The sequence below is a fragment of the Callithrix jacchus genome, chromosome 21 (genome assembly GCF_049354715.1).
Source record: "Callithrix jacchus isolate 240 chromosome 21, calJac240_pri, whole genome shotgun sequence".
In the NCBI taxonomy this organism is placed as follows: domain Eukaryota; kingdom Metazoa; phylum Chordata; class Mammalia; order Primates; family Cebidae; genus Callithrix; species Callithrix jacchus.
This window is the reverse complement of record NC_133522.1, coordinates 50,704,391-50,721,912: the sequence shown is the minus strand read 5'-3', so window position 1 is coordinate 50,721,912 and position 17,522 is coordinate 50,704,391. Positions and strand designations below refer to the sequence as shown.

Below are 17,522 nucleotides of genomic sequence, written 5' to 3'. Positions count from 1 at the left end.
GAAAATGAGGCTGCTTATTCATGAAACATGACAAAATTCTTTCCTTTTTTCCAAAGTCTGTCCCTGTGTGTGCGCCTCCCTCCCTCGCCCTCCCCTGCCCTCTCAATCTGTCACAGTGATTTTTACTTGCGGTTACTGCTCTGCTCCCTTGAGCAAGGGAACACCTGCAAGGCCAGGAGGGACCTTCACAGGCAGAGGTGTCAGGGTCAGAACCGTGGAGTGGCCTTGGGTCAGTCGAGGCTCCAAACCCCACAGGGCTTCTCTTTCAAAGCACACATTCAATAATAAAATTGTTAAAATATCAAGGTAACAACTGCAGAGCACTCAAAATGCAAACACCATCCTCCAGAGCATGGAACCCTCCTGAGAAGAAGGTCCTGAGCACAGAGGCCCCCTGAGCACTGAGCCCTCCTGAGCACCAAGTCCCCCTGAGCACCAAGCCCTCCTGAGCACCAAGTCCCCCTGAGCACCGAGCCCTCCTGAGCACCGAGCCCCCCTGAGCACCAAGTCCCCCTGAGCACCGAGCTCTCCTGAGTACCAAGTCCTCTTGAGCAACAATCCCTCCCAAGCACTGAGTCCTCCTGAGTGCCAAGCCCCCTGAGCACTGAGCCCTCCTCAGCACCGAGCCCCCGAGCACTGACCCCTTCTGAGCACTGAGCTCTCCTGAGCGCCAAGCCCCCTGAGCACTGACCTCTCCTCAGCACTGAGCCCTCTGAGCACCGAGTACTTCTGATCACCGAGCCCCTCAAGCACTGAGCCCTTCTCAGCATCAAGCCCCCCGAGCACTGAGCTCTCCTGAGCGCCGAGTCCTCCTGAGTGCCGAGCCCCTCGACACCAAGCCCTCCTGAGCCCTGAGCCCTCCTCAGTACCGAGCCCTCCTCAGCACCAAGATCTCCTCAGCACCAAGCCCTCTGAGCACTGAGTACTCCTGAGCACGAAGTTCCCCTGAGCACTAAGGCCACCTGAGCACAGAGCCGAGCCCTCCTGAGCACTGAGTCCCCCTGAGCACTGAACCCTCCTGAGCACAGAACCCTACTTAGCACCGAGCCCTCCTGAGCACTGAGTCCCCCTGAGCACAGAACCCTACTTAGCACCGAGCCCTCCTGAGCACTGAGTCCCCCTGAGCACTGAACCCTCCTGAGCACAGAACCCTACTTAGCCCCGAGCCCTCCTGAGCACTGAGTCCTCCTGAGCACTGAACCCTCCTGAGCACCAAGTCCTCTTGAGCAACAAGCTCTCCTGAGCTACCAGCCCTCCTGAGCACCGAGCCCCACTGAGCACCGAGCTCTCCTGAGCAACAAGCTCTCCTGAGCTACCAGCCCTCCTGAGCACCGAGCCCCCCTAAGCACCGAGCCCCACTGAGCACCAAGCTCTCCTCAGCACCGAGCCCTCTGAGCACCGAGTCCTCCTCAGCATCAAGCCCTCTTGAGTGTGGAGCCCTCCTGAGCACGAGTCCTCCTGGGGGTCTCCTAAGTGGCTCACAGTCATGCACCCGCCTTGCACACACCAATGCCAGGAGCCTGCGTGTCTGTTGCTCTGAGGTGTCTGGGGCCCACCTACTATCTCGCACTCACGGCCTCACATTCACTTACAAGGGGCCAGGCGATTAGCAGGTGAGACTGTGGCTCTGAGAGCTTAGGGAGCTTCTTTCACAGTAGCAGCTGCTCCCACGAGGGGTGGATTCTGCGCTCTTACAGAGGGCAGCAGGGACGTAAATTCTGTAACGATGGGGGGCAGTGAGCAGCCCTTGCTTTCCTAATAGACGTAAATTCTGTAACGATGGGGGCGGTGAGCAGCCCTTGCTTTCCTAATAGACGTAAATTCTGTAACGATGGGGGGCGGTGAGCAGCCCTTGCTTTCCTAATAGACGTAAATTCTGTAACGATGGGGGCGGTGAGCAACCCTTGCTTTCCTAATAGACGTAAATTCTGTAACGATGGGGGCGGTGAGCAGCCCTTGCTTTCCTAATAGACGTAAATTCTGTAACGATGGGGGCGGTGAGCAACCCTTGCTTTCCTAATAGACACGTGTATTCTGTATTCACTTTCATGGCCAGCTGTTTTCTTAAGCTGAGTCAGAATGGTAAGGTATGGGCCACACCCCAGGGAGAAATGGCGGGCCTGGTGGCTGGGACAAGCCTTTCAGTCACCCAGCCTGGCAGATTCATCAAAGATGTGTGAGGTGCTATGGTCAGTTGGGCTTTTGCTTGGTCAGGTCAGGAAGGACTTCCTGAAGGAGGCAACATTCTTACAGGACAAGTACTCATTCCCCAGGTCCAGAAGAGGCCTCGGGGAGAGCCTGTACCCATGGGGGAGGAAAGTGACATGTACCCCAACCAGGAGAGCCAGGGAGCCAGCGCCTCTCACTCAAGGACCCTCCAGGGCTTCCTGGATGGGAGGGCCTGGCATGGCAGGGGTCGGGGCCAGTGAGGGCAGGGGAGGGACTGGAGAGGAGAGCAGAGGAAGACAGGTGCAGCTGGATGGGAGGGTCCCGAATGCCACTTCTGATCCTGCCACCCTCCCATCACTTGCCAACCTGCAAAATCCACTGTGTTCTTTTCTTTTCTTTTTTTTTTGAGACAGGATCTCTCTCTGTCACCCAGGCTGGTATACAGTGGTGCCATCACAGCTCACTGCAGCCTCCGCCTCCCAGGTTCAAGTGACTCTCCCACCTCAGCCTCCAAGTAGCTGGGACTACAGGTTTACACCACCATGGCCAGCTCATTTTTGGATTTTGTTTTTTGGTAGACACAGGGTTTCACCGTGTTTGCCAGGCTGGTCTCAAACTCCTGATCTCAAGTGATCCACCCACTTTGGCCTCCCAAAGTGCTGAGATTACAAATGTGAGCCATGGCACCCGGCCAATCTTCTGTGTTCTAATCAACCCTGATTAAAAGCCCACACCCCTGCCGCCATCCCTGCCAGCCTCCACTGCCCTGCACCCCCTCCCTTCCGTACCCCCTACTTCCCCCACACCTCTCCCTTCCTGCTCCCCAGCCCCACACCATCCCTCCCACTCCCTCCCCCTACTCCCACTCCTCTACACCCTTTTCCCCTCCCTGCCCCCACTGCCCACCCTCTCCCTGCCCCCCTCCACACTCCTCCTCCCTGCCCCCCACTCCCCCTCCATACTCTCCTCCCCACCCACTGCCCCAGCACTCCTCCCCATCCCTGCCCCTCATGGCCATCTTCCTGAAGGGTAGAACCCTCTAGACTCTCTGGGACTTTCTTTGTCCACCTGCCTGTGTGTCCAGAAATTTCTCAGACTGGTGGACACCCCTGGCTCATCCAGCCCCCTCCTGTGTGTCGGGGCTCAGACTGTCGCCAGTGTTTTGCAATTACAAACATCGCCGCGAAGGAAGGACATTAGGCACAGGTGCCTTCACTGTGGCCTGGAGACACCTTCCTGGGGTCAAAGGTAAGTGTGCGAGTGTTTCGCAGGGTGTTGCCAACGCCCCTCTGGGAGCCCTGTAGCCCCGGGTGTCCCCACCAGGGACTGGGACCTGCTTCCCTCAGTGCAGCTGGCGGATGTGCCGCCTTGTGGATGAGAGGCAGTACCTGTTCTCTAAGGATGAGTGAGTGGACAGGTTTCCTGTGTTTCGGGCTCATTTTCATCTTTTTGGGGAACTGTGTCTTTGTGTCCTTTTCCTGTTGTCTATCTGATTTCTGGTCCTTTGTCTTCAGTTTGTAAGAGCTCTTCATTTATTAGGGATGTTGGGGCTGGGGCTGGTGGCTCACACCTGGAATCCCAGCCCTTTGGGAGGCCAAGGTGGGCGGATCGCTTGAGGTCAGGAGTTTGAGACCAGCCTGACCAACATGGTGAAACTCTGTCTCTACTAAAAGTACAAAAATTAGCTGCCAGGAGTGGTGGTGCACACCTGTAATCCCAGCTACTTGGGAGGCTGAGGCAGGAGAATTGCTTGAACCCAGAAGGTGGAGGTTGCAGTAAGCTACAATTGCACCATTGCACTCTAGCCTTTGTGATGGAGCAAGACTCCAACTCAAAAAACAAAACAAAACAGAACAGGACGTTGGTCCCTCATCTGTGGCTTATGTTGCAAATATTTCCTCCTAGTTTTTCAGTTGTCTTCATTTATGGTGTTTTCTATCGGCTCTGCAAAAATATTTTTCCTTTTGTATATTCATATTTACCAATCTTTTCTTTACTCTGGGTCACAGTTAGAGGGTCTACCTCTGTACCCAGGTGAGAGAAGAAGGCACCCATGTCCTCTTCCAGGACTTGTCTGAGCTCACGTTTCTCGTGTGGGTTTCTGAGCCACTGGAAGTGGATTTCTGTGCGTGGCGTGAGGTGGACCGCTCATCTTTTCTCCAAGCTGATCTAGTGCACCTCTCACATCTACCCCCTTGTTCAGTGTCCACTTGTGCTCCAAAGGTTTGAGGCGCCCCCTTCATCTCATGCTGTCCTCCCGGGGGCATGGGCCTAGTTCTGGGCTTCTCGTCCACCCGGTGTCTGCCTGTCTGTCCGGCACCACCTGGCGGAGGACACTGCGCTGTCAGCAGGGCTGGGACTGTCGGGGAAAGGGGTGCAGGTGGGGGCACTGGGCTTTCTCTCTCAGGGGTTCCTGCCTATCTTTGAGGGATAAGCATTTCCTGGGATAGGATTCATTTATGTGAAGTTTGGCAGTCCTTCAGTTTCACTCCACTTCTTTTCCTTCTGTTAAATTCAAGGAAAATCCGCTTCCCTGTCAACTCAACCATGAGCTGCGTGTTCTGTCCATGGTTTGCGCAGGGCCTGGCCTCACCCGACGTGAATGAGGGGGGTTCTGGGCAAGGGGCTTGGCAGTGACGTTTTTAGCTTATTATTGCTTTCTCTTTTGTAACTTTGAGTATTGTTTGGCCCTTGACAACATGCGTGCATTCTTCCTGTGAGGAAACCAAGTCATTATTGCAGAGTGGAGTTTTTCCAGGAAGGAGCCGAGCGCTCAGACGGCTCCCGGTGGGGGACGGGACGAAGTAAATCCTGCTCTGCAAATTGGAGCTCAGTGCATTAATATTTCATAAAAATACCTCTCATTTGCATCTCTTACAAGCAAATGTTTTGCGGAAAACTGTCGTGATTTTGGGATCTCTGGAGTGGCGCCGCCGGCGAGTGGCCTACATCTCCTCCTGCTCCAGCTCATTCTCGCCTTCCATGAATACAAGACGCGACGAGGGAAGGTGCAGGGAGACAGACGAACGGTGACTGATGGTGACGAAGGGAGCAGTCTCTGTCCCACGTGGCAGCTTCGGGGTTTTGTCTTCCTTTTCAACATAAAGAGATGTTTTTGTGTGTTTCTTTCTCATGGCTAATTTGAGATTCTGGTTATTTAAGGAGCCAGAGATGGAAGCCAGATGACTCAGCTCCGGATTGGGGAGGGATTTCCTTAGAAGACCTCTCAGTTTGTGGGAGCGCAGACCAACGTGAGCGTGTACAGTGCGTGCTCGTCAAGCCTGGCTACCCTGAGGCTCGTCATGCCTCCCACTCTGAGCCGCTCGGCAGAAAGTGGAGGCTCAACACCTCATCTTCCTTCCCACCGCGGCCCTTGCTCAGTAAAACCAGCAGAAGCCACTGTTGACGGCATCCGGTCAGGGAGGGAGGGATCTGAGCAGCTGTGGCTGGTGTCCACTGTGACTGCAGCATGGTTTGCTGGCCACGCCTGAGGAGCGTGGCAGGGTCGGGCCCCATCCTTGTGCTTGTAACCTGAAGTCAGACCTCGCTGCTGTTGGGACTCTTCTTAAGATGGGCTTTTCAACCCTGCGGCAGCTGCCATTTCCGGCGCTGCGGGTCCCACACTGGCCGGTCCCTCCACATCATGTCTCCTCCTGGATCTTTGAGAGGCTGGGGATACCCATGACAGTCACCTGCTGTGGTTGGGAGGTGCATTCTCGGGGGCAGTCCTGAGGGTTGGCCTGAAGACGTGGGGGCTCAGAGCTGTGAGGTCCCTGCCAGCATGGTCCCTCCATGTGTTCCCTGGTGCCAGCGGACTGCTCCTCACTTTGAATGTTTCAGCACACAGAGCGTTCACGTAGGCAGAACCAGCAAGATGTGATGCTAGACTGGCGTGGGGGCATGGGAGAAAGGCCCGGGGATGGTCCGGGGGCCCGCTTGTGTGATGGCCGGCAGGTCTGTCCTGTGCTCAGATGAGCTCAGGAGGAAGGGCAGACACCTGTTTCCAACTGTGCTGGGGTGCCCATTTGCCAGCAAGGTGGAGGAGTCCTGTAGGTGGCTGGGTGTTGTGATGGTTATTTCGTGTGTCAACCAGACAGGGCCACAGGGTGCCCAGATATTTGGTTAAACATCACTTTGGGTATTTCTGTGAGGACATTTTGGGAAGAGATTAGCATTAAAATTGGCAGACCGAGGAAAGCAAGATGGTCCCTCCCAGTGTGATGGGCCACATCCAGTTGAGGAACCTGAGTTCAATGGAGGGTGTCCTGAGTTAGAGAGACCCTGATGCAGGTGGAACTCAGTCTTACCCGCTCTGTGTGAGTGGAGCTCACGTTTATTTTTAAGAGACAGGGTCTCACTCTGTCACCCAAGCTGGAATGCAATGGTGCCGTCATGGTTCACTGTAGCCTCCAGCTCCTGGGCTCAAGCAATCCTCCCGTTCAGGCTCCTGAGTAGCTAGGACTACAGGCACATGCTACCACACCCAGCTATTTTTTTTTTTTTTTGAAATGGGGTCTCCCTATGTAGCCCAGGCTGGAATCAAACTCCCAGGCTCAAGTGATCCTCCCGCGTCAGCTTCCCAAAGTGCTGGGATGAGAGACGTAAGCCACTGTGCCCGGTATGACCTATCGACTTTTAACGATGCCTGTGCTTGCCTCGACCACGAGCCATGTTGTGTTGGGGTTCCTGGACACAGCCCTGTCTGGTTACACGGCGGCTGCTTAAGGCTTCGGTCTGCTCTTGTGCTGGCTGGAGGGCCAAGCTGGCGTCTGGAGGACGTTTCTGCATTTAATGAGCAGTCTCTGCAGGGTCCAGTTTTCCTTCTAGGTTTCCCTTTCTCAGGCCACCGTCCTTGCCAACCATTTCCTACCATGGCTGGTGGTGGCCAAGTCCTCAGGGCCTCTCTGAACTCCACTCACAGTCCCCGATGCAGGCCTCGCCTGGGGCAGCGGCTTCTCAGAACTCGAACCCCAGTTACACTCCCGGGTGCCAGCTGTGTCTGGTGTGGCCTGTGTGGGCCCCATGACTTGGAACATTTTAATCTTATAAACTATTAATCTGTGATTGCAGGTAATGAAACAACCCGAGGGCTTCATCATATTAAGATCAAATTCTACGACAGAAGCATTTGAATTGGGCTTGCTGCATGCCAGGTGCTGCTGTAGGTACTCTACCTGCATCTTCTCATTTGATCCTCAGCAACCGTGGGGGGCTGCACTCATGGGCGAGCAGGTCTCTGTGCGAAGACGCAGCCATGCAGTGGGGGTCCCACGCCAGCTCCAGCCTGCCCCTGCCACACCTGCAGGCACATTCAAGCCACAGGCCCGCTGCCCCTTGCATGCAGAGGGTGGCTGGTCTCCCCGAAGTCAGCTCTTGTGCTCTCTCTGGCCCCACCATGGGGCATCATCTCACACAACACCCAGAGTAAGGGCCCAGCATTTAAAGAGATGAGTGTGAAAAGCACGTCCACAGTCAGAGTCCCGTGTACTCTCGCGTCGTTCCCAAGGCTACAAAGAGAAAAACCAACAGCAACAGAACAGTAACGACAAGCTGCAAACCAAAGGCATAGGCAGCACACAAAGGGTTAACATCTTGCCCGGTTTAAGAGCCAGAGATTAACATCACGAAGAAAACTGCGAATTACAAAAGATAACAAGGTGCCATGTTTCATTATCGGGGACCAGCGAACACCGAAAAGAAAGCTATGCCCGGGGTGGGGGCTGCTGGAGGACACAGGGCGGTCACTGCTTCCTGCGGGATGCTCTAGCCAGGCCCATCCTGCAGGGGGATTTAAATTTAAACATGTGTGCAACATCTTCAAATGTATCCTGCGGAGACACCAGATCACAGCCTTTTTATAATAGCTCAGATCTGGACAACCCGAATGGCCAGCGCCAGCCTCACCCAGTGCCGTTCTCATCCAACCACGGCATTCTACACGAGTGTTGCAACCATCCGGCTCTTCATTTAGGACCTTAAGACCTGCTAATGATATAATCGTTATGTGAAAAGACGTGCACAGGGCCTTGCGGGTCACAAGGTCACAGCACGAAGTGCATGTGTAGTTTCGTTCGTCCGCAGAGGTACAGGCGTGAGTCATCACCTGGGCGATGGGGTTACAAGTGGCTTTTTCTCCTTTTTGCTTATTTTTCTTGTTTATATTTTTCTGCGATGAATACGAGTAACATATAGCAAAGTGTAAAACAGTTTTCCCACAGCGTGAGCAGAGTCTCCGTGCCATTTCCCAGACCTCCGCCCACTGGGAGCTCGGTCTGCATCCTGGCTCCTGCCCTGTCCCCTGCCCGAGCTCTGCTGAAGAGCGAAGCAAAATGTCCCCGAGGAAGGGGCCTCACCAGCTCCCGCACTGGAGGAGCCTCTGAGCGCAATGGACTGGAGTCTGACCGAGCTGGTCACACAAGCCCCCGCTGACCACCTGCCATGGGCTGGGACATCTTGGAGTCTGACCGAGCTGGTCACACAAGCCCCTGCTGACCACCTGCCATGGGCTGGGACATCTTGGGGACGGAATGTTCTGGAACCACAGCAGTAGGTCAGACGGGAACTCTGGCACAGACGCCCCCTCTCTGAATTCTTGTCCAGATCCCAATATGGATACAAAACATGGCAAGTATGAGCTGAGGCTTAGCAAAGCCGCATAAATCCATCGCTGCTGCGAAAACAACTCGAATGACATGGTGTTGGGAACAAGAGCCATGCAGAATTCTGCGCCTGGGAACGACATTGCTACAGCAGTCCTGCTTGCACAACAGAGGCGAGTATCATGAGGTGGACGGGAAAGCCTGAAGTCTTAGCGGAATTTCAGGAGAAGGAATGAAAGGACGTCCTGTAACTTAGTGAGCGTGTTAGGCCACGGCCGCAACAGACAGACACGCACGTGTGTCACGGCCCGAGTGGAAGAGCGGCGTGTTTGTTATTGGTGAGAGCAGGACAAACAGGGCCTGACTGGAGCGGGGCTTGGGGACCGGGAGGTTTGGGTGGGGGGAGTCTCTCCCTAGGTGGCACTCAGGGGCCCAGCTGAGGAAGGCTTCCCTGTCTTCCTTCACAGGTGACTTTGGGGTCCCTGGAGCTGCTTCCCTGGCCAAGCTGCGGAGAGGCTGTGAGCCCCTTTGGAAGCCAGGGGGCGTCCCTCCTGCTCACGGCCCGATGGCTGCAGCCCAGCCCAAGCCCACCCAGCTACAGGGGAGCCCGGATGGGTCCAGGTGTGCCCAGGAACAAGGGAAGGGACAAGAGTTCAAAGCAGACAGCAGCATCCACCTGCACTCATAGTTAACAGTTGACTATTTTGACACTTGAGAATGTTTTCTAGAATAAAAAGGAGTAAGAAAAGGTTGAATTTGGCAAAGACATAGGTATAAATTCATGAGAGGACACGGCAGGTCACTTCCACTGCCTTAGAAATCTGGAAATGAGGAAATTCCAAGACCCATGAGTCTGGCATTTATCAACGATTTTTTCTTTCCATGACAAATGTAGAGGTATAATTATTTTGTGAGCACACAGAAAACCATAACAATTTTAGACTCGCAAATTACTAAAAAGTACTGATCTACGTGGTTCTTTTCAACCAAAATTAATGTAAATAACATAAAAATGTTGAATTAAAGATTTATTTTCCAAAAAGGACTTTTGTAGCAGACATTGTGTATCTTTGGTGACTTTTAATTTTTTAAACAAAATTTCCTCGTTTTCTTCCAATGTGTTTTTTCCATTTTTTAAAATTTTTTGATCCTCATACAACTTGCTCTGACCACACTTATTTTTCTAAATTCTTTTGTAATCAAATGCTGTGTTTTCATTTTGTACACAAACAATGTGAGCCTTACCTTGACCAAGAAGCCTATAGACGAATGTCCAACGAATGTCCACCAGATGGGCTGGTGTCTGGCACTCCCTGCCCAGTTGGTACTTCCTAGAAACGGACTGGGTGGGGGCGAGGTAGGGGAACCATCTGCCTCACGGTCCTTAGCATCTAGAAAAGGAGGCGATTCAAAGGCAGAGGGAAGTATCCTTCTTATCGGAGTTGCTTTCAAGTCGAAGGACTTTAGATGGGAAATTCCAGTCAGCAGAAGGTAAATCTAGCTTGTAAGCATAATCATTGCTTTATTAGTTGATAATGCTTTTTAATCAATACATGTTTAGCATGGAAAACCCAAAATCAGTTTTTAAACTGCAGCTATTGACTATGGAATTTCCCTTGCAAATGACTTCTCACCAAATGAATATATCATCTAGAGATGGGACTCTATTTTAGGGGGTTACTTTCTTTAGATAGTGGAATGCCTGGAGACCACAACCAGATCTGAGAACGTCGTATCTTGGTTTTAGTGGAGCAGACAGCCAATTTCTCAGACTTAGGGCTTAAAAAATGTTGAAATGTACTCCACAGAAAAATCTCAAAAGTTAACCATTCAAACTCACATTGGCCTAAGAAACATTTTTAGACATAAAAGCAACTCTAAAATTCTGCTTTATAGGGCTCTTCTGAGAATACGATTATGCAATCACTAAGTGGAAGTGGCTCTTTGCTATGGTTTCTGGCTGCCCTGTCTCACCACTGTAGCTTTTGGATACAAAATGAGAATGGCCAGCCTGGAAGGAGTGATGGCTCTACTGGCAATATTTCGTTCTGTCATCACGTTTTGTGGAAGACAAATACGTCCTATTTTGAGAACAATTTTGGATATGTTTATTTTGTTTCTAAAACTTAAGCAATTGTTTTCTGAGTCTGATGCTGTTTTATTCTCCCACTTACTGAGCCCCACCGTGAGTCGGGCTGGGGGAGTGATCTGGGGACCCGGCCTCTGCTGATCCTCAGTCACCCTCACCTTTCTTAGTTCTTGCCTTTCACTGTGAAGTCTGCTTGAATCTGTCACCTGCTTCATCAGTTTTAAATAACATCTCCTAGCTCTGGCTGTAAAGATGAGGAAGACAGCACACTTTTCCTGCTCCCCACCTTCCTTCCTTCCTTTCCTTTCTTCCCACCCTCCCACTCTCCCCTCTCCCCCTCCCTCCCTCCCTTCCTTCCTTCCTCTCTCTCTCTCAATCTCTTTCTTTTCTTTTTCTTTTTTTTCGGACAGAGTTTCACTCTGTCGCCCAGGCTGTAGTGCGAGGCACGGTCTTGGCTCACTCCAATCTCCGCCTCCCAGGTTCAAGCAATTCTCCCTGCCTCAGCCTCTTGAGTAGCTGGGATTACAGGTGCCCACCACCATGCCCGGCTAGTTTTTGTATTTTTTAGTAGAGCTGGGGTTTTGCCATGTTGGCCAGGCTGGTCTTGAACTCCTGACCTCAGGTGATACTCCCACCTCAGCCTCCCACAGTGTTGGGATTACAGGCATGAATCATTGTGCCCAGCCTCTCCCCACCTACTTTCTGCCTTTCTCTCCAAACCATGGTTAGCATTATGGTTTCTCCATTCTCAGAAATTTATCACTTTACATCCTTATAAATTTCTTCCAGACATATTTATTCTAGCCTTAGTCCTATAGTCAGATTTAAAACTCACTGCCGGTGCTGCTGATAGTGTTTTAAACTTCCTTTCTTAGTCGGCTGCAGTTTCTATCCCACAGGAATAACGTTGCTGAGTTTTGCATGTCTGAAATGATTGTCAGCTGCCTTCTACGTCTGCGACAGTTTAGCTGGTTACAATACTGGTGTTCACACTTGTCTTTTCCTAAGGAGTTCACACTGGATCTCCTGGGATGCTCCACAGCCGTCTGGTACCATTGTTATTGTGAAGAAATCTGAGCCAGACTGGCTTTTCTCTTTACAACTGATGTGATGTTCATTCATGCACATGTTTCATCTCTTTTGATGGTCTTCCCTTTTGAGCATTTTCTCTTCAATTGCTTTTGTGAAGAAAGGTTTTTGTTAGGATAGGTATCAAAATATATGTGTGCACAGAAATTCGCATAACACTTGCATGTATCCACCATCCAGCCACAATGTTTAGTCACATTCTTCCACTTTTGCATCTCTTGCATAATCTTTTTTTTTTTTTTTGAGACAGAGTCTCACTCTGTTGCCCAGGCTGAGTGCAGTGGTGGGGTCTTGGCTTACCACAACCTCCACCTCCCAGGTTCAAGCAATTCTCCTGCCTCAGCCTCCCGAGTAGCTGGGATTACAGGCGAGCGTCACCACACCTGGGTGTTTTTGTATTTTTAGTAGAGATGGGGCTTCACCATGTTGTCCAGGCTGGTCTTGAACTCCTGACCTCAGGTAATCTGCCCACCTCAGACTCCCAAAGTGCTGGGATTACAGGTGTGAGCCACCACACTCGGACACTCTTGCATAATCCATGCCTCCACCTACTCCTCACCCCTCATTCAATTACTGCTTTAGTCTTCTATGCCAATTTACATACATCGACATACACAAATCTTAGCCATACAATTTTCAAAATAGACTTTACTTTTTAGAGCAGTTTTAGTTTTGCAGCAAAATTGAGCAGACAGTACAGAGTTCCCATGCACTCCTTGGCACATGTAGCCTTCCCCACTGTCAACACCCCCTGCAGAGGGGGACATTTGTTGCAACTGATGAACCTATATTGATATGTCACCATCACGCAGAGGGCACGGTTTACATTAGGGTTCACTCTTAGTGTTGCATTTTCCATACATTTTCACGTGTACAGTGGCATGGACCCACAATTATAGGAGCACACAGAGTTCCACAGCCCTAAAGACCTCTGTGCTCTGTCTATTCACCCCGCTGTCCCCTCAGCCCCTGGAAACCACTGATCTTTCTACTGTTTCCACCATTTTTCCTTTTTCAGAATGTCACAGAGTTGGAATCACACAGTATGTAGCCTTTCCGATTGGCTTCTTTTACTTAGTAATATGCACTTCAGGTTATATCCTTTCATGGTGCTAGGGACTGAAAGTTTGTGTCCCCCCAAAATTCATGTGTTGAAATCCTAACCCCTAAGGTGGTAGTATGGGGAGGCGGGGTCTTTGGAGAGGTGATAAGATCATGAGGACTAACCCCTCACACACGAGGGCAGTGTGCTCACAGAAGCAACCCCAGAGAGCTGTCTTGCTACTCCACTACATCAGGACACAGCAAGAAGGTGCCACCCACCTGTGTTACCTTCTAGGAGTTTTACAGTTCTGCATTTTACATGTAGGTCTGTGATCCATTTGGGGTGAATTTTTGTGAAGGTGCAGGAGGTGTGTCTGCACTTGCCTTCCTGCCTGTGGATGTCCAGGCATTCCAGCACCCTCTGTCTTTGCCCCATTTTGTTACCTTTGCTCCTTTGGCAAACTTCGGTTGGCTGCTTCTGGGCTCTCCATTCTGTTCCATTCACCTGTTTGTCTCTTCTTCCTCCAGCACCGCACTGTCTTGATTACCGTAGCTTTACAGGCAGTCTTGAAGTCAGGGAGCATCAATCTTCAAGTTCATTCTTCTCAGTTAGCTGTGCCGTTTTGACAACTCGCACACCTTTCTGACACGAGACATTTTTATCTCCCTAGAAAGGTCCCTCATGTCGCTCCCCAGTCAATCCCATGCCCAGAAGAAACCACCTGAACATTCATCTGAATATTTCACCTTAGATGAACGTTCCCTGTTTGAGACGTCATATAAAGGAACTAACCGCAGACACACTACGGTGTTCTGAGAGTGTCTGTGAGCGGCGTCAACACTATCGCTTGTCAGGGTCACTCCAGGCTTCGTTTCTGTGAGCGGCGTCTACACCACTGCTTGTCAGGGTCACTCCAGGTTTTGTTTCTGTGAGTGGCGTCCACACCTCTGCTTGTCGGGGTCACTCCAGGCTTCGTTGTATGCACACTTGGCCCCAGGGTCTACGCAGAGCCAATATCGTGCCTCTTCTGGAAAAGGTGAGACCTCGGTGTGGCGATTCACCCCTCTGCTTACTGTGCTGTGCGTGCTGTGTCAACACATGTAAACAGCACTTCAGGGCCCTGTGATTTTTATTTAAAAGGCTTGGGAAGAGGAGGAAAATCGTCTCTTACACTAAGCCCCCCTGGTGTTTTCTGAGAGGATGGGCATAGCATTATGGGATGGCAGGTGGTTTTCCTCTTGCAGCCTCTTCAAGATGTTTCCCACCATCTCTGGGGCTCCGTTCCTTGTAGCTGGTTATCTGGGGATGGCCCAGGGTGCCCCGTTCCTCCGGCTGCCGTCCTGGTTTCTGCTTGTCTTAGATTTCTGAGTGTTGATGGATGTGCTTGGGTGTGGGGTTTGGGTATTGATGCTGCCAGGGTTGGACTTTGCTGAAGTCCATGTTGTCCCCACTGATGGAGACCTGCCTCCCAGACTCCTCACCACTCCAAAGCGCTCTGTTGGAGGAAACAGAGGTGCCCAGGCCCCAGTCAGAAAGCGCAGCTAGCTGGCTGGGTGCGGTGGCTCACGCCGGTAATTCCAGCACTTTGGGAGGCCAAGGTGGGTGGATCATGAGGTCAGGAGTTCAAGACCAGCCTGGCCAACACGGTGAAACCCCGTCTCTACTAAAAATACATAATTAGCTGGGCATGGTGGCGCGTGCCTGTAATCCCAGCTACTCAGGAGGCTGAGGCAGAGAATTGCTTGAACCTGAGAGGCGGAGGTTGCAGTGAGCTGAGATGGTACAACTGCACTCCAGCCTGGGTAACAAGAGCGAGACTCCATATCAAAAAAAAAAAAAAGTGCAGCTGAGAAGCCATGGAGCTGGGCCCCAGGTCTCAGAGGGAGAGAGGACGTCCTGCTCGCCCCGCACTTGTCGGGTGCTGGAGGAAGGGGCGTCTTCATGCCTCTTCATCCACAGGTATTTTTCAGTTGGGAATGGAAACTTTTAAAACTTAAGGTATTAGAATCACATAAATAAAAATACAGCTTCATTTATGGATTTTTAAAAGTAAATTTTGTACTTTGAAAAATTTCTAACTCACAGGAAAGTTGAGCGAATAGTACAATGAACACCTGTATGCCTTACACCTTTTTAAACACCTTTGCCTATCTTACCCTCTGTCTGCAAACACACATGAACACACGTGTGCTTTTGGACTTTTTGCTAAACTACTCAGAGTAAGGTGCAGTCATCAGGACACTCCCTCTCACATTCTCAGCATGCGTTCCCCAAGTCTGGACCTCGCACGGCGCAGCCACGGCCACCCACCCAGGCCTGACCAGGCTTCACACCCACCAAGTGCGGCCCCACCAGCATCCCCCCGCCTACCTGTGCCCACCGTTGCAGCCAGCTATTTGTGACTTGCACGTGCTGTGGGGTTTGGGTTGGTTGCCATGGTGCAAAAGGCTCAGACCCGCGTCCATGGCCACCTAAAGTGGGGCCTTCCCCTCCTCCACGCTGCCCTTCCATGTGGCCCGGATGGAGGTAGCCTGGAGGGCGTCCACAGGTTGTCTGCACTCTGTAGCCCTGGGGGGTGGGATGGGGAGGGCCAGCAAGTGCCTGGGGACAAGCAAGCTCACCTGTTTGTCTCCATCCCCAGCATGTCTGTGCTGGAACTCCCAAGGCCAGGGGACCAGCATTGAGGGCAGTGTGGAAGCAGGCAGGACACACACAGCTGCCCCTAAGCTGCCCTCTCTCACTCTAGCATTCAGCCAGGCTGTAGCCACCACACACACCACACACTCCACACACACACCCCACACACACCCCACACACACACCACACACACCATACACATACCCACCACACACCACACACACACACCCCACACACACTCCCCCCACACACCACACACACAACACACACACACAACACATACACCGCACACACACACAACACACACACCATACATATACCCACCACACACACCACACACACACAACACATACACCACACACACCACACACACCATACACATACCCACCACACACCACACACATACACCACACACCCCAAACACACACCACACACACCATACACCACACACCCACCACACACCACACACACACACCACACACCACACACATCACACACACACCACACCACACACACCACAAACCATACACATACCCAGCACACACATACCACATACACAACATACACACCACACACACACCACACACACACAACACACATACCACACACCATACACATACCCACCACACACACACACAACACACACACACAACACATACACCACACACACCACACAACACACACACCATACACATACCCACCACACACACACAACACATACACCACACACACCACACACACCATACACATACCCACCACACACCATACACATACCCACCACACACACCACACATATCACACACACACCACACACACCACACACCACATACACCATACACATACCCACCACACACCACACACATACACCACACACCACACACATTATACACCACATACACCACACACCCACCACACTCACCACACACACCACACACATGCACCACACACACACACCACACACCACAGACCCACCCACCACACACACACACTATACATACCACACACCACATACACACCACACACACACCACACATATGCACTTGCACATGCACACATGCCACATGCACAAACACACACATTACATACACAGAAACACACGTGCTACAAATATGCTACATGCACAAACACATACATTCTAGTTAACACACCCCACACATACACACATATGTAAAACACACACATCACACACACATACTGTACAGCCCCATAGCATACATACACATCCACCATGTACACACTCATATAACACACACACACGAAAACACATACCCACAGACACACATGCACACACAACATACCACATAAGCACACAAGCACACCACACACTGCACATATGCACACAGACACAGACACTGTACTACGTCTGCTGACCCCCCAGGGCCTGAATGACAGTTCCCTCAGGTCGAAAGGGCATGAAAAAAATTCTGGAATCAAGATAAGTAAATAATGTTTTAATGCAACATTTTGCATAATCAAAGTGAATGCAAAACGTCCAGTTGAATAAAACATCAGAATGGTGGGGTAAAGGCAGGATCAACCCTCCAGGCCTCCTCCGGCCTCAGGCCCCTCCGCACAGACACTACAGGGCCTCCTCCACCCCAGAGGATCCAGTGTGCTCCAGAGTCCCTCGGGGCTGGGGCAGGGGCAGGGGCCGACCAGGCACCGTGCACCTTCTAGTCTTGGCAGGCCCGGCAGCCTGAGTTGCAGTGGCTCCTGTCTTCTGTCTTCTGAGTGTTTGCGAAGGGAGTGTCATTCCCTCTGTGCCCCCACCCTGCCCATCCTGTGTAACCCTCCAGAAAGGGCACGGCACACATACCACAGAACTTCCCGCACAGGGAGCTCCAGACACTGGTGAGCTTCCATGTCCCCCGTAGCCAAGTGATTTCCCAATCAT

General features: G+C 51.7%; 1 long non-coding RNA gene across 1 annotated transcript; it reads left to right on the top strand.

Annotated features, from left to right (window-relative positions):
* Positions 1-8,854: 8,854 nt before the first annotated feature.
* Positions 8,855-9,810, top strand: LOC144580694 (uncharacterized). Its single transcript, XR_013530688.1, has 2 exons — positions 8,855-8,941; positions 9,236-9,810. It is a non-coding gene; the product is annotated as an uncharacterized LOC144580694 (long non-coding RNA).
* The last annotated feature ends 7,712 nt before the right edge of the window (positions 9,811-17,522 follow it).